This window comes from Triturus cristatus, chromosome 8, assembly GCF_964204655.1.
Source record: "Triturus cristatus chromosome 8, aTriCri1.1, whole genome shotgun sequence".
Lineage (NCBI taxonomy): Eukaryota > Metazoa > Chordata > Amphibia > Caudata > Salamandridae > Triturus > Triturus cristatus.
The window spans coordinates 299175597-299201024 of record NC_140591.1 but is presented as its reverse complement, the minus strand read 5'-3'; the positions used below and the strand labels follow the sequence as shown (position 1 = coordinate 299201024).

General features: G+C 44.4%; 1 protein-coding gene across 2 annotated transcripts in view; it reads left to right on the top strand.

The window, feature by feature from the left end:
- Positions 1-25428, top strand: part of GJA3 (gap junction protein alpha 3) — a 654666-nt gene that overhangs the window by 484668 nt on the left and 144570 nt on the right. The gene's annotated exons all lie outside the window — the stretch shown is intronic.

Below are 25428 nucleotides of genomic sequence, written 5' to 3'. Positions count from 1 at the left end.
CTGGTCTGGCGAGACTTTTTGAGAGGGCTCCAAAAAGTGCTACCAGGCCAGCCTAGACCTACAGTGTATGTGCGCAGCCGCGCGTGCCACGCTTGACGCAAGTACTTTCACTTTCGCGGCCGCGTTGATGTTTGATCGCGATCACTTTCGCGGCCGCACAGCCGCTTGGCATAGCCAATAGGTCTCGCTTTTGGGACCTTATAAGTATTTAGTTATGCAACTGTTGCATGGCTAAACACTTATAAGGTCCCAAAGGTGAGACCTATTGGCTATGCCAATGCTTGTTGATTTTTGTATGTATTATTATGAGGTGTGTTGGTCACAACGAAGGCATGCTGCTTGGGTAGACCCTCTTCAAGGAAGGAATGGGACGAGGAAGGAGATGAGGGGGTGATGTCTAGATTACTTACCAGTAGTCTTCATTGCTCCAGTTTTTATTCTGCGTCCCCGTACTTACGACCGTGAGGTTCCCATTGCGATCTTAGCCTTTTGACTTGGTGTAAAAATTATGTGCTTGCTGAAACGGTCCTTTTCAGCAACCATGTACGGCATGTTAAGGCAGGAGGGGTAAGCTCTCTTTTTAATGGCTTTACGTTAAAAGAAAGCTTTTGTATGGGGTTTCTGTTGATCACTTAAGTACTGGGACGAGGAAGGAAGAATCAGAGTAATGAAGATTACCTGTAAGTAATCTAGACATTCGCAGGTATACTGTTGAACAGAAAATCACACAAATGTATGTCTTCATAGCAGCGTTGGACAAGTTATTTACCTTTGGTAACTCCTTATCCGGTAGAGATATGATCTAGCTGCAGGTTCCTTACTTTTGAACTTCCAGGCATCAGGTTGGATCTGGAAGATTCTTCTTTGCAGTACCTCTGCGCACCGGTAGGTGGCATCAGTCGAATCCACGTGACATTGTTGGCGACGTGTTCGTCATCATTGTGACGTACGCGTCGCCAATATAACCGCCACTCCGGCGCACTGACGTCAGTACTTTTCAGGACTTTCCATGCCAGAAGCGCGAAGCCATGAAATGACTGGCCATGGGGTGTAAAAAATCAACAGATAGGGCCCTGAAGGGGAAAAGCCCTGACACTAAAACCAATTCTGCAGTGCGGGGAGGATGGGTGAGTTGGTAAGGAATCTGCAGCTAGATCATGTCGATACCAGATAAGGCGCAAACAAAGGTAAGTAACTTGTCCATCTGATAGAGACATCTAGCTGCAGATTCCTTACCTTTGAACAGATACCCAAGCAATACTATCCCCGGAGGTGAGACTGCGGAATGACTTAGACTAGAAAGTCCTGCAAAACAGACAGACTGAACAGGCCTTCTCTGCGAACCTGAGAATCCAGGCAGTAGTGTCTGGCGAACGTGTGCAGAGATGCCCACTTGGCAAAACACACAAGATGATGGACGGAATGTTGCACATTGGCAAAACATTCACCCCCAGTCACAGATCTGGGTTTAATCCATCGTTATTTTGCTCACCACGCCACCCCAGTTCAGACATGGTCATATGCAAATCAGTCTTGACCCTGTGCCTCATGGGAACATTCCAGCCCGAACTGCCAAGCCATGTCTCCCTGGACCGGAATCAAGCATCCTAGGACCGGTTTCGGGGTTTCACCCCTCTTCAGCCAGGATAGCTTGACTCCAGTGGCGTAGTGAGCACGGGACCCACGTCTGGGCATACCCTTCCCACTTAGGGCGGACAGCAAAACACACAAGATGATGGACGGAATGTTGCACATTGGCAAAACATTCACCCCCAGTCATAGATCTGTGATTAATCCATCGTTATTTTGCTCACCACGCCACCCCAGTTCAGACATGGTCATATGCAAATCAGTCTTGACCCTGTGCCTCATGGGAACAGTCCAGCCCGAACTGCCAAGCCATGTCTTCCCTGGACCGGAATCAAGCATCCTAGGACCGATTTCGGGGTTTCACCCCTCTTCAGCCAGGATAGCTTGACTCCATTGATGGACGGAATGTTGCACATGGCGGCTTGGCAGATATCGGAAACGGGAACACCACACTGGAGAGCCGTGGTGGCTGCTTTTGCCCTGGTGGAATGGGCCCTAAGCCCTTCAGGGGGATCCTTCTTCGCCAAGGTTTAACAGATTTTTATACAGAGGATAACCCATCGGGATATAGGGCTCCATGCATCAAACAAAAAGAACGGTCGCAAACGCGCAGATTCGAAGAATCTGCCCCTTTCGACCGGTATTTTTGCATTTGGGATGCATCATCCCAAATGCAAAAATCGCAAATTGCAATTGCATCTAAGGAATCGCAAATTGTGATGCCTTGAATGCAATACAAGATGCCCCTTAAAATAGCGATTTCGCTATTAGGGGCCGCTAATTACAGAAAAAATATACCTAGTGTTATTTAGCGGAAACTTTGAAAAATGCACTAAAGTGCATTTTTCAAAGTTCCAGGTTACACACACATGCCATTGGGGCATGTGTGTGCGCAACATGGGTGCACAATGCAATTTCTGGAGTGCAACAGGGTGTCCTTTTGGCACCCTTGCACCCTTGAAATTGCATGCGCAATTTGCGAGTATCTATTTGGTACTAGCAAATTGCGCATGCAATTCCCATTCATTACTATGGGCCTGTAGGCACATAGGAATTTTTATAGCGATTCCTACATGCATAGGCTTTTGCGATTCCCTAATTGAGATTCCTTAATAATCACAATTAAAGAATCGCAAAAGCCTTCCTTGATGCATGTGCCCGATAGTCCTCTTCTGCACAGCACGGCCTTTCTTTACACCCATGTATCCTATAAAGAGTTGGTCATCCACCCGGAACTTTCTGGTTCGATCAAGGTAGAACGATAACGCTCTTTTTGGGTCCAGACGAAGGATACGCTCCTCTTCCTTGGAAGGTTGCAGGGGTACATAGAAGCTGAGCAGGGTAACCGACTGTCCCAGATGGAAGGGTGTTACCACTTTAGGCAGAAAAGATGCCCTAATCAGGAATACCACTTTGTCCTGAAAGTCCGTCAGGTAAGGAGGCTGTGAAGACAGTGCCTGCAGTTCACAAACACTCCTGGCAGAGGTTATTGCAATAAAAAAGCTGTCTTGATGGTGAGCAACCATAGAGGGCAGTTATGCAGCAGCTCAAACGGTGCATACATCAGAAAGGTGAGAACCAAACTAAGGTCCCACTGTCACATGATGAAAGGTGAAGGAGGAAACAAATGGGTTAATCCCCTCAAGAATCTCTGCACCAAAGGAGATTTAAAAAGAGAGGGCTGATCAGGTAGCCGAAGAAAGGGCCGAAAGATAGCCCTTCAATGTGCCCAGAGCAGAGCCCTGCTGGGCCAAAAAAAGTATAAACAGAAGGACTTCAAATAAGGGAGCAGATAAGCGGTCAATAGACCGGTCTGTACAATATTTACAAAATTTGTTCCAACGGGAGGCATATACCGATTTAGTGGAAGGATGCCTGGCTGACAAGATAACCTCACAGACTTCGGGAGGGAGGTCAAAAGCTGTCAACTGTCGTCATTCAATCTCCACGCAAGGAGGAGGAGAGTGAACAGGTTCGGGTGGAGAACCCTCCCCTGCTGCTGCAACAGAAGATCCTCCCAAAGGGGCAGCCTGATCGGAGGATCGATGCTCATGTCTAGAAGCTCGGGATACCAAACTCTCCATGCCCAGTCGGGAGCCACAAGAATAACTTGTGCCCTGTCGCTCCTGATCTTCTTGAGCACCTGGGCAGGAGTGGTATGGGGTATAGGAGGCCTGAGCTCCACTCACAGCAAAAAGCGTAGCCGAGCGAGAGCCGTCTTGCAAACTCCAAACTGCTGACATTGCCCGTTCTCTTCGGAGGCAGACAGATCAACCCAAGGCTCTCCCCACCGCAGAAGGAGACCCTGTGCAACCTCTGGGTGGAGTCTATTCGCGATCCACAAGACACCTTCGTCTTACCTCGTCCGCCCTGGTGTTCAGAGAACCGGCCAGGCGTTGAACCACCAGGGAAATGCCCTGTTGTTCCAGCCATGTCCAGAGATGCAGGGCCTTTTGACAAAGAGTCCACAACCCCACTACGCCCTGTTTGTTGCAGTACCACATGGCAGTAGTGCTGTCCATGAACACCTGTTCAAGCCTTCCCTTTATTGACGGCAAAAAGACTTTCAGTGCCAGTCGGATCGCCCAAAGCTCCAACAGATTGATATGGAGCTTGGCTTCTGCCGGAGACCAGAGTCCTTTGATCTCCACCTCCCCCAGATGGCCGCCCCATTCCAGAAGAGATGCATCCATCACTACTCTGAGTTCTGGGTGGGCAAGGGAGAGGGGTCTGCCCTTGAACCAATTGCAGTCTGTTAGCCACCACTGGAGGTCTCTCGCAGTGCCCTCTGAAATCTGAACTAGGTTGGGGAGATTTCCTTGATGCTGGGCGCATTGTAACTTCAGGTTCTACTGCAGAGCTCGCATGTGCCACCGTGCATGGGTTACTAGCAGGATGCAGGAGGTCATGAGGCCCAACAGCCTTGGAGTCATTCTCACCGAAATCCAGGATTGAGGCTGAAACATCGGTATCATAGCCTGAATATCCTGGACTCGCCATTTGGGAAGATAGGCCTGAAACTGCACAGTGTCCAGAACCGCTCCAATGAAAAGGAGCATCTGAGAGGGAGTAAGGTGTGACGTCAGCACATTGATCGTGAACCCCAGTGAATGCAGGAGGTTTGCCGTAGTATGGAGGTAGGAGACAACTGTTGGGGGCGAGCCCGCTTTCAACAACCAATCGTCAAGATAGGGGAAGACTGGAAACCCAGATCTCTGCAGATGGGCTGCAACTAAAGCCATCACCTTTTTGAACACCCGAGGGGCGCATGCGAGGCCGAAAGGTAGCACTGCAAATTGAAAGTGCTCATGGCTCACCGTAAACCACAGGTTGCGCTGATGGGCAGGCAGGACAGGGATGTGAAAACAGACTTCCTGCAAGTCCAACTGGGTCCGAAGCAGACAGGACCTGGTCTAGGATAGGACGAAGGCCTCTGTCCTTCTTTGGTAGCAGAAAGTAGTGGGAATAACAGCCACAGCCTACGTCTGGCCCGGGAACCCTCTCTATAGCTTCCTTGGCCAAGAGAGTCTTGACTTCCTCATGGTGTAGGGCAAGGTGATCCTCCGTCAGCCGATTGTATACTGGAGGCATGGATGGAGGACTATTTGCAATACCCACCTGTCCGATGTTATCTCTCATCAGTTGTGGATATGATGGCCTACTCTGCCACCAACTGTCCGAGAGGGATCCTGAGGGACCGGACTAGGAAGGTTTTGCGGTGGAGGAGGGTATTTAGGCCTACAGAATTGCCCATGGCCCGCCAGTCTTTGAAGCGCTCAAGAACAGCATCTGCCTTGTCTCAGAAGAGACGGAGCCAACAAAGAGCATGTCCATGAGGTAAGCTTGGACATCCACTGAAAAACCAGACGTTCTCAACCAGACATGGCGACAAACGACCACCAGCAAGTCTGTCGTGTCCAAGCCACATCTGATGGTGAACTTAGCTGCGTCTCGACCTTCTGAGATAGCCTAGGAGAGTAGAGCCTGGTCCTCCTCCTAGACTCTGGGCAGCACCTGCGCAACTGTATCCCATATCAAATGGGAGTAACGGGCCAGAAGGCATGCACTGTTCACCAACCACAATGCCAGACTGGCAGAAGAAAGAGATCTCTTTCCGAAGTTCTCCAGTCTCTTGGATTCTCTGTCCGGGGGTACGGAAGGGAAAGTCCCACGGGAAGTGGAAGCCTGGACCACCAAGCTTTGAGGGGTGGGTGGTGAGGAAAAATGGGTCGGCTGGTGCAGGGCGATGGAGACGGGTGATCGTTTTATTCACGGGTGCCCCTGTGCTGGGTTTGGACAAGGTTCCCAGAGGGACGTCTGTTAAGGCCTCATTGAAAGGCAGTAGGGGTTCCAAGGTATAGTCCCCAGGCTGCAGGACCTCTGTCAAGACATTATTCTTGACTGCCACGGGGGAATCTGTAGGTCGAGGACCTCCGCAACCCTACGCACCACCATTGCAAAAGATGCTCCTTCCTCCGTAGCCTGGGTAGGAGGGGAAAGCATGCCAGAGTCTGGGGAGGTGGCAAGACCACTGGCATCACCCAGTTCCTCGTACCTTTCCACATCTTGTTGGTGCTGGATTTCTAAGGTATCCTGCCCCCCCATCCTCTTCCCCATCCCTAAGCCTTCAGAATAGGGCAGGGTGAACGGCATGGAGCTGTACGGCTCCGTGTCATGGGAATGACGATCAGGGAGGCACCGCTGAGGCACTCAGTGCCGAACGCAATGCCGGAGAAGGTCGCTGTGGAGTTGTGACCAGCATCGGTCAGGACCCAGGAACGGGTCCACTCGGAGGGCATGGAGCCGGAGCCACCAACATGGGAACCAAGGGGGCCCCTCAGTCATCTGAGCCTATGGGGCCCAAAGGCGCATCTTCACGGTCAGGCCACCCAAATATGTCACACAAGGCATCATAAAATTCTTTCAGCGGGGCGGGGATCACTCCCGGCCCCAGAAAGGGAGGGAAACGCGGAGCTGACCAAGGCACCAGAACCATGGAGCAGGGCCTCAAACCCTGTAGTTTCCCCGCCGTGTCACAAGATGGGTGGGGCGAAGTCGAAGCACGCCTCGACTTCTTGGGCTTCTTGTGGTGCCTCTTACCTGACTTAGACGACTTTGACAAAGAGGACTTTGATTCACCGGAGTGGTGCTTGGACCTTCCTCTCAACCGAGACCTGTACCAGGATCGAGACTGACGAGACAACCTCCATGGTGCAGGATGCCGGGCCGCGAGAAGTTTTAGGGACTGCTCCCTCAAAGCCTTCGGCGCGCCATGGCCTGACAGTCGGAGCAGGACTTGGAGTCGTGGCCGAGCTCCAGGCACCAAAGACAAACTAAATAAGGGTCTGTGGATAACCTGGCGTGGTGACAGGCACCGCACGGCTTGAACCCCAAAGTTTTCTTGCTTGACATGACAAAAAATGTCAGGGGGTAGCTCTCTTCGAAGCGCTGTATTGAAATGAACTGACGTCAGCGCGCCAGAGTGGTGGTTACATTGACGACGCGGACGTCACGACGACATCTAACACGACGCCGACGACATCAAGCAAAGTCAACTGGCGCCACCTACCGGCGTGCAGGGCTACTGCTAAGAAAAATCTTCTGGATCCAACCTTACGCCTGGAAGTTCAAAAGTAAGGAATCTGCAGCTAGCTGTCTCTATCAGATAGCTCCAGTTACACAATGAAACAAGTAGAACATTCTAAGTTGTAGGGGGCAGTTAGGATTACTAATTTTATGCTTAGAAGTTATCCTACATGGTGCTGTGGTCTGCCTACCCTATATTCATTCAAAGTACTCACTCTATTGTGCTGCCGAACAGAAAGATTCATAATGCATTTTGTGCCATGATCTGGCAAGCAAAGCAACAAATATTTCATTCATGCTTCCACTTTTCTAGGTGTCTGCCTCTGATTGCAGACATTAGTTCTAATTTTTGTAAGTCTGCATGCACATCTTTCTGTTACCATTACTTTATGGTACATAAATATCTTTGCCTGTAAATTGATCTACATGACCACGCCTGATTATAATAACTAAGCTCAACTGTCATGAGCAAGTAGAAAACAATTGTATGTCAGAACCACACATGCCTATACTCTGCTTGCCATTACATCGCGGGCACAAATGCGTCATTACCATGCATTCCTTTACCACTCATATTGTTACAACAACATGGTGTTGGACTTTGGAGAGGTATAATATACTCTTCGTACTCCAGTCTACTCGAAAGTAGGGAAAGCGTTGGACTTCGAAGTCCAACACCGCTTTCCCTAAGGCATGTCATTGTTAAGATATGCAGGGTATTATGTAGTCCCTTGATAGTGTGATTGTGGGTGAGGAGTTTGGATTGTGCTCTTTCAGGTTTGATGTGATGTGAGTGCAGCATGGGAGATTAAGAGTGATTCTGGCTGCTGCGGTCTGAATGGTCTATAGCATTCTGGTGAGTTTTTGTTAATCCCAACATAGAGATTGTTTCCGTAGTCCAGCTTGCTTGTGACCATGGCGTGCATGATGGTTTTCCTGGTGCTGAGTGGGAGCCACTTGAAAATCTTACTCAGCATCTTCAGGTTATGGCAGCATGAAGCAGTGATGGTGTTGACTTCAGGTGGTTATGTTGTGTTGCTGTTGATCATGATCCTGAGGTTCTTGGCACAGGTGGTGGGGAGGGAATCGGTCCTAGCTAAATTGGCCACAAGGTGGGGCCCCACGGTGATGTGTTCTTCCAGAAGATCACAATTTAAATCTTGTTAGTGTTCAGATTTAGACAGTTGGTCTTCATCCAGTGGGTAATTTTTGTCATGCAGGTTGAGACTTGATCCAGTTACTAGATGACTTTTCCATGAGAGAGAGAATGAATTGCGAGTCTTCAGCGAAGGAGAGGATGTGGATATCGTCAGAGAGGATTATGCTGACTATGTTATCTTTACATCTCTAACTCTAGCACTATGTGTGATGGTGTTTTTGCAGATGATACTATATGATATTCATCTCCATGGCTCTGATAAGGATGAACTCTAAATAGCCTGCCAAACATGTGCAACTGGTAACATGGGAACAAAGCATACTCCTCAAGGCTCAGAGATGGAAATCCAGGGAGGCTACCATCAGCTCTGAGCTGGTGGGGTCACTGTCACCTGTCCACCACCCACCATATCAGATACAAACTTTCTGAATTACTCTGTGATTCTGATAGGTGTCTGACTATATGCTAATAGGAGCTATGATGGGGATTTTGCCATGAGTTTGGCAGGACTCCTGCGTAGGTCCCACCATTTAATTAAGTAATAGTCAAACTGTTGGTATAATATTGACAAAATGAGGTAGTTGCCTTCCACTGACAAATAAGTCCAAATCAGGATCCTAATTTTTTATTTATTTGGTTATTAAAATACCTAATTGCCAAGGACAACCCGCAGCCCATATTAAATTAAGGCAAGCAATGTGAAATTAAAAAAACATGCATTTTATATGCTTATTTACCTTCTCTGCTGTACCCACAGGTGGTGGGCAATGCTTGGGAATTTGTATTTATTTACAAGCTAGAGTTTGTAGATATTGCAGCCACAGCCTTACACTTATCTAGTGTTTACTGTACATGCTGAAAGTTGCCTCCCCCAACTCGTCCACTAGGGTTTGTGCTTTGATTGGCACTTTATATGGTTTACTAGGGTCGGTTACCAGAGTGGTAAGGCTTGGAAATTGGAATTTAACAAGGGTGATCCAAGATGTTTTATATAAACCATTAACTGTCTCACATTTTTTCCAAAGATGTTTTAATCACTGACACATAGCAGCCCTGCCAGGCTCATGCAGAACTGTTGAACATGTGTGGAGAAGACAGGTCTTGTCATGCACAAGGTTTTTCTAAGGTTGTGCAATATTCCTACAGACAACTCAGAGGCCCCCTTTCTTCCTCTCTGCCAGCAGTTTCATGGAGGAAGGCTCTCCATGAAACCACTGGCAGTGAGGAAAGTCATATTATGCTTGCCTCAGGGCACCACCAAGCATATTGCAGCTCTCAGACCACTGCGCCAACACCAAGGTTCTCTGATATTTGGCAGTTGCGACGGTGCAATGGTGGTCCGACCGCCTCAGGGCCTCATTACGATGTCGGTCAGAGTTTCCTCCTCCTGACACCGACTCGGAATCAGGACCAACCGACTCGTGGTGGCCGATTCCCCCCCACCGATTACGATGCGACCGAACACTGTTCAGTCGGATTCCCATTGACTCCAATGGGAGCCTGTGTTTCGAACGACAACACAGGCTCTTATGGGGAAAATGGGTGTCTGCGGAAAACCTTGCAACCTGTTGCAGGCACCCCATGGTGCCTGCCACACAGTGCATGGTTTTACAGGGGGTCCCTTAGGTACCCCCATGGCCCCCAACCAGAGGCCTCAGGATGAAGGGGGCCTGCTAGGTGCCCCTAAAGTCAGTTTCCGACAGCCTTTTCGTGTCGGACAGACCAACTCAGAAAGTCTGTCAGAATCCGATATTGTAATCGGTCGGTTGGAAACGCTGTCCATAAAGCTGTACAAATTGTCTCCGACCGACTCAGATTCTCCAAGTGCCGGTTGGAATAGATTCGAAGTGACCGAACGGTTCCCCTTCCGACCATGAGCATTGTAATCGGTCGATCGAAATTGTTTCTGACCAAGTCAGGTGGATGGGTTCCGTTGCAGTCTAAGAGAAGGCTTTCCGACCGACATTGTAATCAGCCCCTTAGTTGTAAAAGGGCGGTCGGAAGACTGCTTCCATGCAGGGACCTCTTGTGGTTGGTTCTATGGCAATTTATGGCCTGAAATTTTTTTTTTAAAAGACCTAAAGATGTAAAAAAAAAATTAAAATGACTGTCTTGTGTCTCTGTCCATTTGCATGTTACGTTTTAAAGATACTTACAACATATTAGACCTCTGACAACATACGTGGCAATATAAATAGGAGGCACTTAATGCTTTTTACTGCAAAAACAGGGATTCCACAATCAGACCATATGATTTGGAAGTAAGATGACATTAACATACCATTCTCCCTAAAAATTGTGTGTGACTACAGGGGAGGTGCCTCCGATCATGACCATGATGTTTAAAAATACTCATGAAGAGGGTAAGCAGTGCTGAAGTAAGTTATGAGTTAAGTTGTTCACTTGCATGCACTTGCATGGATTTTGTATTTTGCCGTATGATCTGAGACACAAGAGACATGCACTTTGGTTTCCAGTTTGCAGTCCCCACGAGTGGGGGTAAGAATGCTGAAAGTGATTTTGGGAGAATACGTCATCAATCATAATTGACTGAATTTACAAGGTTGTGAAAGAACTTTATTGCGTTTATAAAAGTCATTCATTTTTCAAATCTTTTTCACATTATGTTTATGTTACCTGAAGGTGTCCAAATCGGATCACCCACGACAGGTATGAAAGCTTTATGCCTCATTAATAGGAATGGAACATATGCAATAGCCAGGTAGGGACTTTTAAGGCCTTAAAGAAGGCCATTGGGGCTTGGATATCAGTCTAAACATGTCGGCAATAAAGAGTGAATTGATAAATCATTGAATCTCATCAGATATCCATTGAAACCATTTTCTAATCATATCAAGGGTAACCACTGGTAAGGGGAACTCCCAAGGTATCCCCTTAGATATTTCTATTTTATACCTGAATCCCTGCTGTAGACACATAAAATTTATCTAAGAACTCCTGTAAAGGTTGAGCCTCTGTGGTGGTACCTACCCTCTCTAGTATAGAGATGTTGCTAATGATGAAACATGTTAGGGTAAGTTGTGGGTGAGGTGACCTCTCTAATATCTTCTGGATCCCTTCAGGTGATGATGTTTTAGGAGGATGTGCTTGGGTGCTCTTCCTCTTCGTGTGTGTGTCTGCATAGTTATCCCAAGTAACTATAACTCGCACTCCTGTGGTTTTGTTCATTTATTATTATCAATTAATCATCAATCAATCATAGAGTTTGTAGCGCGCACGGCTACTCAGAGAGTGCCCCCACGCTACATGGCTCACTGATTATCCATAACGACACATAATTATTCAAAAGCTCTTTCAAGTAGCCGGGTCTTAAGGAGGCATTTGAAGGTCTGTTCTTTCTTCAACTCCTGAAGGTGCAGAGGGAGTGGATTCCAGGCAGAGTCAATGAGAAACAAGAAAGAGGAGCCACCCCGTTTTTTCCTCTTAGATCTCAGAACCACTGCCAACAGAGCATCAGAGGAGCGTAGAGATCGAACCAGAATGTACGGTCTGATCCTGTTCCTCCGATGGCATGTCCCTTTATGGTGAAAAAGGCTCTGTGTGTCAGCATGAGCCCTTTAAACCGGACTCTCTCTCTTTAATGGGAAGCCAGTGAAGCTCTTTCAGATGCCACTGGATGTCACTCATTTTCAAAATTTTCAATAAAAGCTAAGCTGAGATGTTCTGCACTAACTGCAGTCTTCTCAGTTGGTAAGCCGGCAGGCCTCAAAGCAGAATATTTGCATAGTCCAGACAGGACGTGATCAGCACATGAACTACCATTTTCTGAAACTGCTTGGGTAATAGATACAAACGTTTCTTAAGAGAACTTAAAAGGTTGTTGCAAATGCCAATTATGCTATCAACCTGAGCCCAAATGCAGTCATGTTATCAAATTTCACACCCAAGATTCCTCACTATAGAGGAAGGGGCTGGAGGAGGAGGGACCTGACTGGGCCAGCATTTAACATTCCACAGCGGAGAGGAGAACTAAATAACTAAATCTCAGTTCTGCTGGAATTACACTGAAGATTACTCAGGCGCATGCAGAGAAACACAACTGAAATAAAAGTCTTGAAATTATTCAGAGAATTTGGCGTACTTTATCCAGGGTGAGGATAATATGTGTTTCATTAGCATAGGACACAACCTACATGCCATCAGATTCAATTAGCCCAGCAAGAGGTGCCATATAAACACTAAACAATGTGGGGCTCAGCGCCGAACCCTGGGGGACTCCAAACTCAAGAGGCTTTGGTTCTGAGGAATGGGGTGCCATCCAGACTGCTTGGCTATGGTCTGATAAGAATTGTAATAAAATGGGGTGGTACAAGGTGTAAAAAGTTGTATGTAATATAGTTAACATTTTATAATTAACGGAATATGCGGAATCTGAAAATATTTAACTTTTTATATATATATATATATATATATATATCTTAAAAATAAAAACAATTATAAAATACATTTGGACTTTGGAGGAGTTAGATCTACGATTCCCAAACAAACCTAGGCAAAAACAAAGTAAGGATTGGAGTTTGAAGGAGTTACACTCAGAATCTCAATCCAATCTGAGCAAAAGTAGCGAAAGTGTTGGACTTTGAAGGGGTTAGATTTACTTTTCCCACTCCAATCTGAGCAACAGTAGGGAAAGTGTTGGACTTTTGAGGGGTTAAATGTACTATTCCCACTCCAATCTGGACAACAGGTTTGAAATAAAAGCGATTTGTTTTACTAATCTCACTAAAGCATACGTAAAAGTAGGTAAAATGTTGGACCCTGTAGGGGTTACATTGTTTCCCCACTCCAATCTGAATAACAGTAGGGGAAGTGTTGTACTATGGATGGATTTTATTTACTATTCCTACCCCAATCTAAGCAACAGGAGGGGAAGGGTTAGAATTTGAAGAGGTTAGATTTACTACTCCTACTCCAATCTTAGCAACACTAGGGAAAGTATTGGACTTTGGAGGGGTCAAATCGAAATTACTTGTTCAATGTAAACAAAGGAAGGACAAGTTTTGGATCTTGTAGGGGTTAGATTTACTATACCCACTTAATTGTGGAAACAATAGAGACAGTATTGGACTTTGGAGGGGTGAACTATAAGATTCCCACTCCAATTTAAGCAAAAGCAGGGAAAATGTTGTGCACTGGAGAGAGACTCCAATCTGATAAACTGTCGAGAAAGTGTTGGACTAGAGAGGGGTTAGCTTTAGTATTCCAACTCCTAAACTTTATTTAAAAAATACATTTAAATATAAAACAAAAGAAAAATATTTAAACGTGACTAAAATAAAAAAAGATTTTAAATTAATTTTAACAAATAAATAAAAATAGATTTAAAAAAATCTAAAATAAATACACTTCCCTGCTTGTTACCAAAAGATAACTTAAAGTTAATGAAAAATAGTTGTTAAAAACTAAACATTATTATGAAATTAATTATTAAAATAATAAATATAAAACTATTTTTGAACACTGTATATTTAAATGAATTGAACAATTTATTAGGGACAAAACAATAAATAATTAATAATTAAAATAACAATCAGTTAAATGATTTACCTACTTACTTATCCACTAATAATCTAATTAGAATAAAATAATTTATAAACTCATTTTTAAAATAACTTCCTATCCTTATCTACTATAAACTCAACAACCCACTAATAAATTAAGAAATATAAAAGAAATTAAAAAACAATTCCCTTAGAAATTACAAGGTATACTAAAACAATTAAAATAACAACCAATCAAATAAATACATTATATAATTAATTATCAATTAATAACATAGCATAAAGAAGTAATTTAAAAAACAAATTATATTTAAAATAGCTTCCCATCTTAATCCCCTACACACCCGTTAATCCACACCTAACCTTACTAAATTTAAATGTACTCATTATTTTTGTAATAAATAGTTTAAAATTACAAATGATACAAAAAAAATATTATATGAATATGAATACCTTATAATAAGAAATAACTAAAATATTAAGTTCATTTCAAAATTATATTTTATAAAACTATATTAAAGAAAACATTATTATAAACGCTATTATAAAAAAATTATGAATACATAAAAAACAATATTCTTACCTATATTCTGTCCCACTATTTTTTTGAGCTGATGATGATTTTGACACAATACTCATATATCACAGTATTGCTTTTTGATATCTTGATACTGATCAGTTATCATCCATAGAACAATGGATTGAACCATGAAAGGCAAGAGTTAAAGCTGCGTGCAACATCCTTAGCAATCAATCTAAAGGAAAAGTCCAACACTATTCAAGTGTTGTGTAGTTCCTACTAATCCGTAGGATCTGTGCATTGTGTGGACAACATAAACTAGGGGCTTGGTGCCAAAACCGATTCCGGGCACCCCCGCCCCGTAGGATATGTTGGCCTATAGACCAGCTAGCTCACAGTACCACTGTAAGCCCCCCTGATCTACCAGGGAGTGAATGGTTTCTGGCAACTACTGAACATGACAACCCTGACTCCTCAGGGATCGTGGAAACAGTATAGATCCTTTCGCTCAGCCACCCGTGCTCACTTCTTCTCAGAGAAATATACAGAGAATACACGGTGGAAAGTTTTCAATAAATTTATAGAACCAGTGTTATTCTTGCATAAAATACTTGTGCTGCAATGATTATTAGACAGACGCAGATAAACGTGATTACAAGCATCAACAGCGTAAATAGTCGATATAGTTCTACCATGGTGCTAAAGCACTGTATATATGCAGGCATATAAAACAAGGCAGTAAACGAGTGTTCTCCTATGAAGAGAACCCTACTCTAAGTGAACTTGGAGTGTGTGTAGGTGTAATGCCAAGAATTCCCCCAAGGGACGATCCAGCCCCATGACCTTATGGGATAGAATGGAGGACCCCATCTTGGTCATGAACTGGACACCCCTCACGAGATGTCAGACCGCAGCGTGGTGAGTTCTCAGCATGAAAGGACTCTTGGTGTCAGCAGAAGTGCCTTCTTTGCTTATCTGTTCGGGATGCTCATCTTTTATAATGGAAAGCAGCCTTGCGATGTGCGTATAGATTAGGGATGTTAGGAATATGTAAATAGCCCTATCACCCCATAGATGAAGATAGAGATGGCATTTGTACATAGTGAGAAATGAGACCTTGTACATGATGTTTAGGGCGTTGTGGTATTGTTGTGTGAAGCTAGATGTGAAAACAAGTTTAGTTTTCAGGGAAACTAATCCAACACTGTTGTTCATGCAAATATGTGCAAAGGTCGCAGCTGAAAATGTTATTTGTGCCTAACTTGGGAATACAACAAAGAGCCTTAGATCGTCTGGGCATCACATGTATTGCAGTACCTGAAATGTACGGCAATGTTCTTACCCTGCAAATGTATGAACTACCCACAATACCTGATAAATAATTGAAATGAGGCTAGCTAAATAATCCAAAAGTACCTGAAGTTTATTATTTAACAAAAAATGAGGGGAGAAAATGGGGATTGTGCCATGGGTTTGGCAGGATTCCTGCCTCTGCCACACCTCTTAATTGTGTAAAGGGGAGGCAAGTGGTACTAAATTGACAGAACTATATTTATCATACATTTTTGCCATTGAACAACCCGATCTGCTCCCTCCACCAACTTCTGGGCTGTACCCTTACCACTCCGACATTGGAAATAGAAATACTCCTGACCTTAACAAGTGGTGATATCAGACTGGTTCAAGGGGGGGAATGGGCAAGGGAGAGTACTGTGAGTGAACATAACCCTTCTCACCTCTGTGGGTTCTACCAAACTTTGTGGAGATCCCCACCCTAAAGAACCCACTCTTAACCAGAGAGAAAGTGTTGCTTATGATATGCACCCAAGCATTGCATGAACTGCCCTGCCCCCCTGATGGCTTCCTCAAACCCATCCCCCACAAAAAAAACCCCATGGCATCTCCAATCAGATTTATCACCTATCCATATCAAGTGGCATATGAGCAGAAATGAACACGAATCATAAATATTAGAAAAAGGAATAGTTAATTCTAGGTGCTCGTCGTTATTTATAGGCATGGAGGTTATTTTATTCTTACTGGAGTAATCCCAGTACTTCTACGGAATTCTTTGGAATTACCAACAATCACGTGATTACACCCGATTGATTAATTAAGACTAATTTAGGGGGGGAAACCCTACAGCAAGAGGACATTTAGGAAGCACGTGCAGCTGCTCGTGCTGCTGCTTATGTTCTGTTGCACCCCCTGAAGACATCTGCACCAGGTGCCATGGGGAGAGGTGGTCCTTCTTTCACATGGTTTGGACATGCCCTCAGATTCAGCAGTACTGGGCACAGGTCCACTCCACAATGCAGGAGATGATGAGCTTCTGCTTTCTTTTGGACCCCAAATGAACTATCCTGATTTAACTGATGGCTGGGACCGGTCAGGAGGAAACAAATTGATATTACATGTGGGTTATTGAATTGTCAAATGTGATATTGCTAGATACTGGAAGGCGGTCCGCCCCCTTCAAGTGCTGAATGGCTTGATGGTTTAGGCTATTTTGCTCTGGCTGACAAGACTATACATGCAAGCCAAGGATGTCCAGGAAAGTAAAACAGAATATGGGGCAAATCGAAGGCTTACTTCCAGAGATTATTTACGTCATATGAAATCTTGCTCTTTAATGTGCTCTAGTGTTTGTTGTCAAGGTCGATTTAAATGACCAAGGCTGGAGACCCCGAGGGTGACAAGCAGCGCTCCAGAAGACCTCTGATCGATTGATTGAATTTTAAAGTCTGTTATCATTTGTGCATGTGTGTTATATTGCCCTGTGCCCTTTCTGGTGCTGAGTCTGGTATGCTTACTTTTGTGTTTCAAAAACCAATAAAAAGAAGTTTAGAAAAAAGCTTTGCTTTTAGGTAACCTGGTTAGTCCTTGTAACCAACATTAGGGGCCCATGGTATAGGGTCCTACATGCATGTCCTTAAAGTTACAGACAAAAACAAGGAGAGATTTCTCAACAATGAATGCAAAACCACTTCAGGCAACTAATCTCTGTGAAGCAGTCCCTTTTACCATTTACTTGTGTCAATTTATTTTTCAGTTCGTAAAAAAATGTTAGTTTTTCCAAATGTTGCTTCTTGGTAACATTTTTCATGAAACGTGCAACATACAACTCTTATATAGTATATATAGTGAATAGAGACATCCCTAGGTGTCTGGTGAGTTCAGGTTGTGGGTGGGTATTCATGATTGCGCTTGATTGCTTTGGAGCTGAGGCAGAAGGAAATGTGAGTTGTTCAGTGTCTGTCAGTGGGCCATGAAGATGTTCATACTACATGCACATCCAATGCTTGGCCTCTATACAGAGAGCAGAAATTGATCGTCACATTTGTGCCACTTGTAATTTTGGGGTTATGAGAAAGGTTATGAAGACGGTAGACAGATGTCGAAATAGTTACAGCACCAAAAGAAAAGGAAATGTTGTGCTCACAGGTGCGTGGTAGGGTGTGTGTGTGGGGGGGTTGGTGGGAGGAGATGAAAATAGGCATGTGCAGAAGCAGAGAGTAAAAAAACAATGCCAAAAAGGAACGAGATGATGTACAAGATATGCACAAAAAGATTTCAGCATGAAGTGAGGAACCAAAGGGTGATCAAAAGAGTGAGATATTTCAGAAGAAGGTGGAGTGAATGGGTGAACAGGGCTGATTAAGCTCCTTTGAAGAGCACTGCCCCTTCTAGAAAACTTTGTCGAATCAATCAATTATTCACATCAAAGTCATTGCTGTCACTCTTTAATTTGATAGTTCTAACAAACATTTGCAAAGTTAATCGTCTGTCTTGCTTCAGGCTTATGTCCATTCTTGTATACATGTCTAGATGAAATAACAGAAACCTCAGAGAGGAAACCAAATACTGCTCAGGTGGCACACTGTTCGAAGTACTTGACTGAATTTGCAAGTTTTAAAGGCACACCCCGAATTACATAGACCACGCTTCTTGGAAAATATTCATAATTAGGCCATGCCTCTTTTAGAGACACCTCTCTACATTTGATTTTATCTTACTTCTAGCACTGCTGTGGCAGCTGGGTAAGGTAGTGTTTTTGTTGCTCTTATAGGAAACTAAAGGCATGATTTAGAGTCTGGCATTTGGGTGACTTTGTCTCAAACATGATGGATATCCCATTCTCCTTCTTTCAACTTCAATATATCCTATGGCAGCTGTGACAGGGCAAATGGGATAGGGCAAACTCTAAATTAGACACTTCATATGAATTTGCTCATCTTATCTATATTTATTAGTTCGAGAATTGATATGCCTGATTCCTGATTAAATAATTAACAATCTGCATATTTGAAGTGCACCGCAGGGTGCAGTTTTACTGAAATTCCACTGTGCACGTCACTATATGTGCTATTGAGATGCGTCCAGGTAAACTACTAACTCCAAAAGAGGAACCAATTGCCAGACACATTATGGCTCCATCACAAACTAAAATCAAACTGCTCATGTTAACACTTACTTTAGATAATGTCAAACTTGCACCATCAACTGTGGTAGTAGACCGCTATAACCCACATAGAAGAGGGCAGCCCACATCTGAACGGAACATTTCAAAATTAAAGTACTCGCTTCTGAGGTCACGCAACTGAATGAAAATACTACAGGGTCAGTGCACAAATATGCATTCGCTTGCACTGATCACTCACCATCGATGCTGCTGCTGCTGCTGTGTAATTGTGGTACTCCAAGTACCCTTACAATCCATACACTCTGTGCATTGCTGGGACTTTGGGGAAATTGAATAAAGATGATGCCAGTAGGAATGTACTTTTCCTTCTTGGGGGCCGATTACGGTGTCGTTTGGAAACTCTTTCGACCCAATCAGTTTCAGAATCATTTCCGACCAAATTGGGTTCTGCGAATCCGACCGACAGATTACGATGCTTCCCAACATCATTTGTTCAGACTCGCATTGACTTCAATGAGAGCCTGTGTTCAGAACGAGAACACAGGCTCTCATTGAAAAAAGGGGTGGTTGTGGAAAACCTTGCAGCCTGTGGCGGCCACCCCATGGTGCCTGCCACACTTTGCATGGTGTAACAGGGGGTCTCTTGGGTACCCCCACTGACCCCAACCGGACACCTCAGGGTGAATGGGGACAGCCGTTTCATGTCGGGCAGACCGAATAGGAGCAGCTGTCCTTCATTGCTACTCTGCTGAAGTTAGGCTTTATTGCTGTTTTTGCTTCACAACATAGAAGAAAATCTTTATCCCTGTGGACAGTTCTCGATGCTACATGTGTAAACAAGCCATGTTCCAAGCAGCAAAAGGCTGCATCAGCTGTTGGTAAACGTACTGGAGCTGATGCACAAAGCATTTATGAGTATTCGAAGCTGAGCTATTGGAGTACTTTTTTATTGACTACTTCATGCCTAAGTAAATTGTACCAGAACGTCAAACTCCAACTAGTAAAAGTGCAAAGATGGCAAAGTCCTTTGTATTTGTAATAATTCTATAGGAATGTTCTCTGAAAATGTCTACTTTATTTCCATTAAGATTTTTTTAAGTTTTACGGCCAATTCAAAAGCATGTAAGAGTAGGTAAAGAGTAGGCTAAAAGCGTACTACACAAGTACTTCATTAGGTTCTTCAACAGGCCTCTATGAATATGCCTGAATGTGTTCAGAAAAAATTAATAAATGTGGAACTTTTCAAAAATAGGTTTGGAGGCATGATAAATCCTTAGCCTATTTGAGCACGAACAGACTAAATGTGAAAACGTATATCACGTTCTAAAAAAACAAAATGAATGGTCTCTTTGAGATAAACAAAGATTCTAAAGATTTTTAAGAAGTTTAAATGGATAATGTCAAGCTAATGTCAACAAAATATAGTCCTCCAACAAAAGCTTGTTTACCTAAGCAGGCGTGGCTGTATCCAAGTGAGCCATTTAGGTAGAGGAACAGCCCTTTCATGCTACAATGTTCTTTTCTTTTTTCACAGCAGTTACAATAGCTTCCACCACAGCAGGGACTAAAATTGTGACCACAGTTTTCCACCGCGGCACTGATAACAGCAGCTAAAGTAGTTTCACCACATCAAGGACAACAGCAGTAACCACAACTGTAATCAATGCAGGAACTACAGAAAAGTCTACTGCTGCAACCATTTCAAAGACAACAGCGGCAACAAGAGCTGCCACTTAGGTAGAAAAAACAATATTAATCACACTGTATTCACAAAAAAGACCACAGTGCTACCATGACAGGGACAACATCAACAACACAGCTGCCACAAAAGCAAGGCCCCAACAGAGAAGACACATGTAACCACATCAGGAACTACTGCAGAGACAACAGCTGCCATAACAACAGGGACCACCGCAGAAACAACAGCTATCATAACAGCACTAACCACAGAAGGTACCACAGTAGTAACCACAGCTATGACCATAAGACAGACAGCAACTGATACGAGAAAGGCAGTGACAACAGTATTGACCACAACTGCAACCACAGCTAGGGCAACAACAGCAGCCAAGTCAAGTCAGAGAGATTTATTGAGCCACATATCACCCGGAGGTCTCATGGCACTAGCGTAAAACTCCACTGTTGTTGTTGTTGTTGTAGACTTGTAAAGCGCACAGCTGCCCCAGCAATGGGGCGTCCCGGCGCTGTAGACCGCTGGGGAACCCGTCCTGGCTATCCCTGTGAGATGGTCCCTTTCTGGGTATCTCCAAGGTGAAACCAGGCATCCCCGGCATCTGTGGGGGGCCGTTGTAGAGATGAGGCAAGCTTAATGCCCAGAGTTGCCGAGTGTGTTCCTGGTTAGAGTAGGTACCGAGGCGAGAATTATCGAGTCCGTTTTGACCCTGGTCCACGACCCTGCCGCGTTGGGAATTGAACCCTGGTCCCTGGCCGATTCTCTGCTTACGGGTCTGCCGCCTCTAACCAGTGAGCCACACCTCTCCACCTCTGGAGCTGAAGGTCAGATGAAAGACCGTTATAGATGATCAAATAGCCAGGTTTTTAATTCCCGTGGAATAGCTTGTGATCTGTGATGGAGAGGAGCTGTGATGCCACAACAGAAAAACACAGCAGCAACAACAGCTAGCATCACAGTAAGTACAACAACTGCTACAACAAGTCCCACCATGGCAGGGAAAACAACAGTGACCACAGTTATTACCATTTTAGAAAAACAAAAAAGGGTTTAGTGGAATATTAAAGTAATGTCAACCACATTTTCGTGCCACACTATCGTCCATTGTCTCCTTAGCTCAAGCTGGCAATAGAGACTGGGGTCATCCATGTGAAAAGAAACCTTAGCCCTGCAACAACCGTTTTTCCTCAGAAAAGGAACAGAGGTAAACCAATCTTGTGTGCTTCATCATTGAGGTAGAACTAGAGTACACTGAAACAGAAATCCTTGGACTCTAGGCATGCCCTTTGCACTTAGGGTGGCTCAATGAGATAAACATGCAAATATTCAATAGACCGAGTTTAAATGTGCTACTTCTCGCAATCAGAGACGTGCACAAATGTACCGGCGTAAGATAGCATAATCAGTTGTCTGATTCAGATAGGTATTAAATACACCCCAAGAAATAAGTATTTATAATTAACACTGTTAGACACAAGGCTGTTTCTACACTTCTTAAACCTATGCCAGACTCAGCCTGACAAAGAACAAGGATCTGTTTAATTTGGAGCTCAGCAAGCAATACTGTAGCAATATTTTCCCCGCTTAATCCATCACAGTAGAGTTCCCTTTTAAGGTGTGGGTTGACAGGGCAGGTGTTTACTAGGCGTATATTTACCAATCTTTAAAACATGCATAGAATATGCTTTGGATGCAGCCAAAGGAGAAATTGTGTCTCACCTCATCCTTCTGGCTATCATATGTATCATTATGCCTTCTAGGAAGTATTTGCATTGTAATTCACGAAGGGCTATTTTACATCTCAAAGACCACCGAATAATCATGTTTTAAATTATTTATCTCATATTTGCCTTGTATTCAGAAATTAATCCATGTTGCTTTGTTTTTTCAATGAAGCAGGGTTTTTTAATGTCTTAGGCCCTGATTATGAGTTTGGCAACCCGACGACTGTATTAGGACGCTACTGCCGGGCCGGCAGTGTGTTGTGGGGGCGTCATGCTGCAGCTCAGAAAGAGAGCCTGAAGCACATGGCGCCACAATGCAGAGCCACTTCCATGTCGGGCTCATTGTTGCCATGCACCATGTCATGCATGGCACACAGTGCGGGCACAACAGTGCTGGCATAGGGGGGCACAACATATGCCACAGCCACTTCCCAATGGGCTAAAATGCCCTGGGGCCCTATTTCCTGCCTTTCCACTGACCTTATCATGGCGGGGTCCCCGCCATGAAAAGGTCAGTGTAAAGGCAGGTCATGATCACCACAGCAGTGCCAGCATTGGCACCGCCTTCATAGATCGCTGCTTTCCGCAACGCCATGGCATCCCGAGTTCTTGGCAGTGGCAATGGTCTTGTAGCAGTCCGACTGCACTCCTCGTAATCAGGTGGTCAGACTGCCGAGCAGGCAGCATTTGGACCGCCAACGACAGTCTGGCTGTCCGAAGACCACCGTACTCATAATCAGGCCCTTAGTCTGCAAGTCGTACGCAGGTGTACACATACGGTTTTAAACATGTGTATACATATAAACAAGAGCAAACAACCAAGCTGATTTAAAATATAACATGCTTTATCAAAGCTACTAGATCTGGTTTTAATGTTGTAATTCAAGGAAAAAAGCATTCACAAATACAGTTTGCTTGCATTTGCACATTGTTAGGGCGACCCTCACTTTCTTCAATGCTATTATTTCAACCGAGTAAAGATCATTAACCATGAGACACATCATGATCCCATTCTTTGAGCTGAGCTGATAGAAGACATTTGCACATTTCTTTTCTATGTTCATAGCACTCACACTAAATCGAAAAATCTGCTAGAAGCAATGCTTGGAAACTAGAAGAGACAATTACTGCCCTATGTTTTGAAGGTCTGCTCTCTGCAGGACATGCACTAACTCTGAGATTTGTTTGACTTAATGTATGCGCTAGTACCACCTAAGAAAATGACCAAACAATTATTGTTGTTGGTGTGACCAGAGGCGGCTGCTACAAACAAATGTTGGTGCGGCGGTTGGAGGCAACGTGATAGGGGGAGCGCAAGGATGGGGATAGTGGGAGGGGGATCACAGGGGGGTCATCCGGGGGTGTTAGTAATAATATATATAAAATAAGACATTTACTGGAAGCCGCCGGCCACCTCTTGCATTGCACCGCGTCTCCTGTCCTCTAACTGGTCAGCCTCTGGAACAGACTCCCATCCAATCCCTGTGCTGCAGAGCAGTAGAGGAATTGGCCTGAGCAGGCTGGAAAGACACTCCGCTCAGACCAGGGAGTCTGTGGGGTTTCTCTGGCCCGGCTGTTCAATGCATCTGCGTTAGATAAACCTAAGTGTGCATGTGTGTTTGACCGGCCTGAGACGGCTGGCCAAACACATATGTGCACCAAGCACATAGCACTCCTCGTCCCCTCTCCCATGCCTCGGCCTGGCCCTCCCTAAAGCGCTGGCTCAGAGCCGGCAAATTAATAATAAAATGATGCTAGTGTATCGTTTTATTTTTCATTTACTGGCTCTGACCAGGGAGTGGGGCAACGCTCCTTCACCATTGCGGAGGAGTCGTCGCTGGGTGTGACATGAGAATCAGCCTTGTAATTCAAGAAACAGAATGTCAGACTCCCCAACAATTACAATTACTTACTAGGTTCAACAGCTTTTCCTATTGTAGGACCTCAAAGATTTATTTTCCTTATGGAACAGTCGACTTTGCTATTTGAATGAACCTGGTTTCAGTGGCACGGCAGTCTTCATTGTTGCATCCCTTTAACACCACTTAAGTAGTGCTAAAGGGTTTAGATAACTCCTTCAGACAGGAGAACACTGCATCATAGAGAGCAGAGTAAGAGTGTTGTCACTAAACATAGACATTTCTAATGAAGAATAAATTGCTTTAATAAACCTCTGATAGTCACTTTGAATAAATCAGTCATCCCATTTAATCCTGCATCTATAGTTTGCTTCATACACTTCCCCAGTTCGGCCCAAAGAACTCCTTAGATGATAGGCCATTCTGCAAACTGGGAACTAATCCTTCTCCCCAAATTCATCCTCCCCGTCAGAATGTAGTCCAGTCTGCTCTTCCAGTGGCCCTTTCAGATCATGAATGAGCAGGGCTGCCAATGTATTGGTCCAATTCCCAAAGACATGCATGAGTACGAGTATGTGACGGAATGTAAGTATTACCAGTCCTACTTCACGCAGCCTTTTAAATGCCTTTGCGAACTGGACCCCTCATATCTAAAATGGGATGTGAAGAGAATAGAAGCAACTGCTCCCTCTGTGCTCTTTTATTAGCAGAGAGTTCAACATTTCTGGACCAGTTGATGAAGTAAGTTAGGCGCACATGAAGAAGTAGTCCTGTAGCACCACTTCACATACTTATAAATGCCGCCACTGCAATCTTAGGGGTTTGTAGCGCAAAAACATTTTTGGAAAGGGAATTCATGGAACTGCTATAACACGGGCTCCGCCCACAAAATGCCATGAAATAAAATCACAATGCAAGAAAATAGTAACATAATGCAAGAAACGACAGTTGTTTCTTTGAGCGTTGTTGCTTCAAGGCAACCCAGCCTTTACAATGTGGCAAGGAGCTAAAGAACGTAAACATTTTGTGATTTTTAACTACCATAATCCTATGTTGGTCTGCTGAACCTCCCAAGGCAAACCTGGCCTCCTTTCTGATATGAACACTGTGGTCCTACCAAAGAGCTGGAATGTACCCATTTAGAATCCACTGGTCATTTTTCATGTATAATTGAAGGTCACTCGTCCAACGCATTCATCCATGTTCTGAAAGTTTGTCAAAACTTACTACACACCCAAGCACATGCCCTAAAACAATTATTCTGCAACGTAAACTGTGGTGTCCCCAAAGTCTGGACAAATAGGAGGCCACGCTAATGTATTTTGAGATTGCCTACATTTGAACTGCAATTT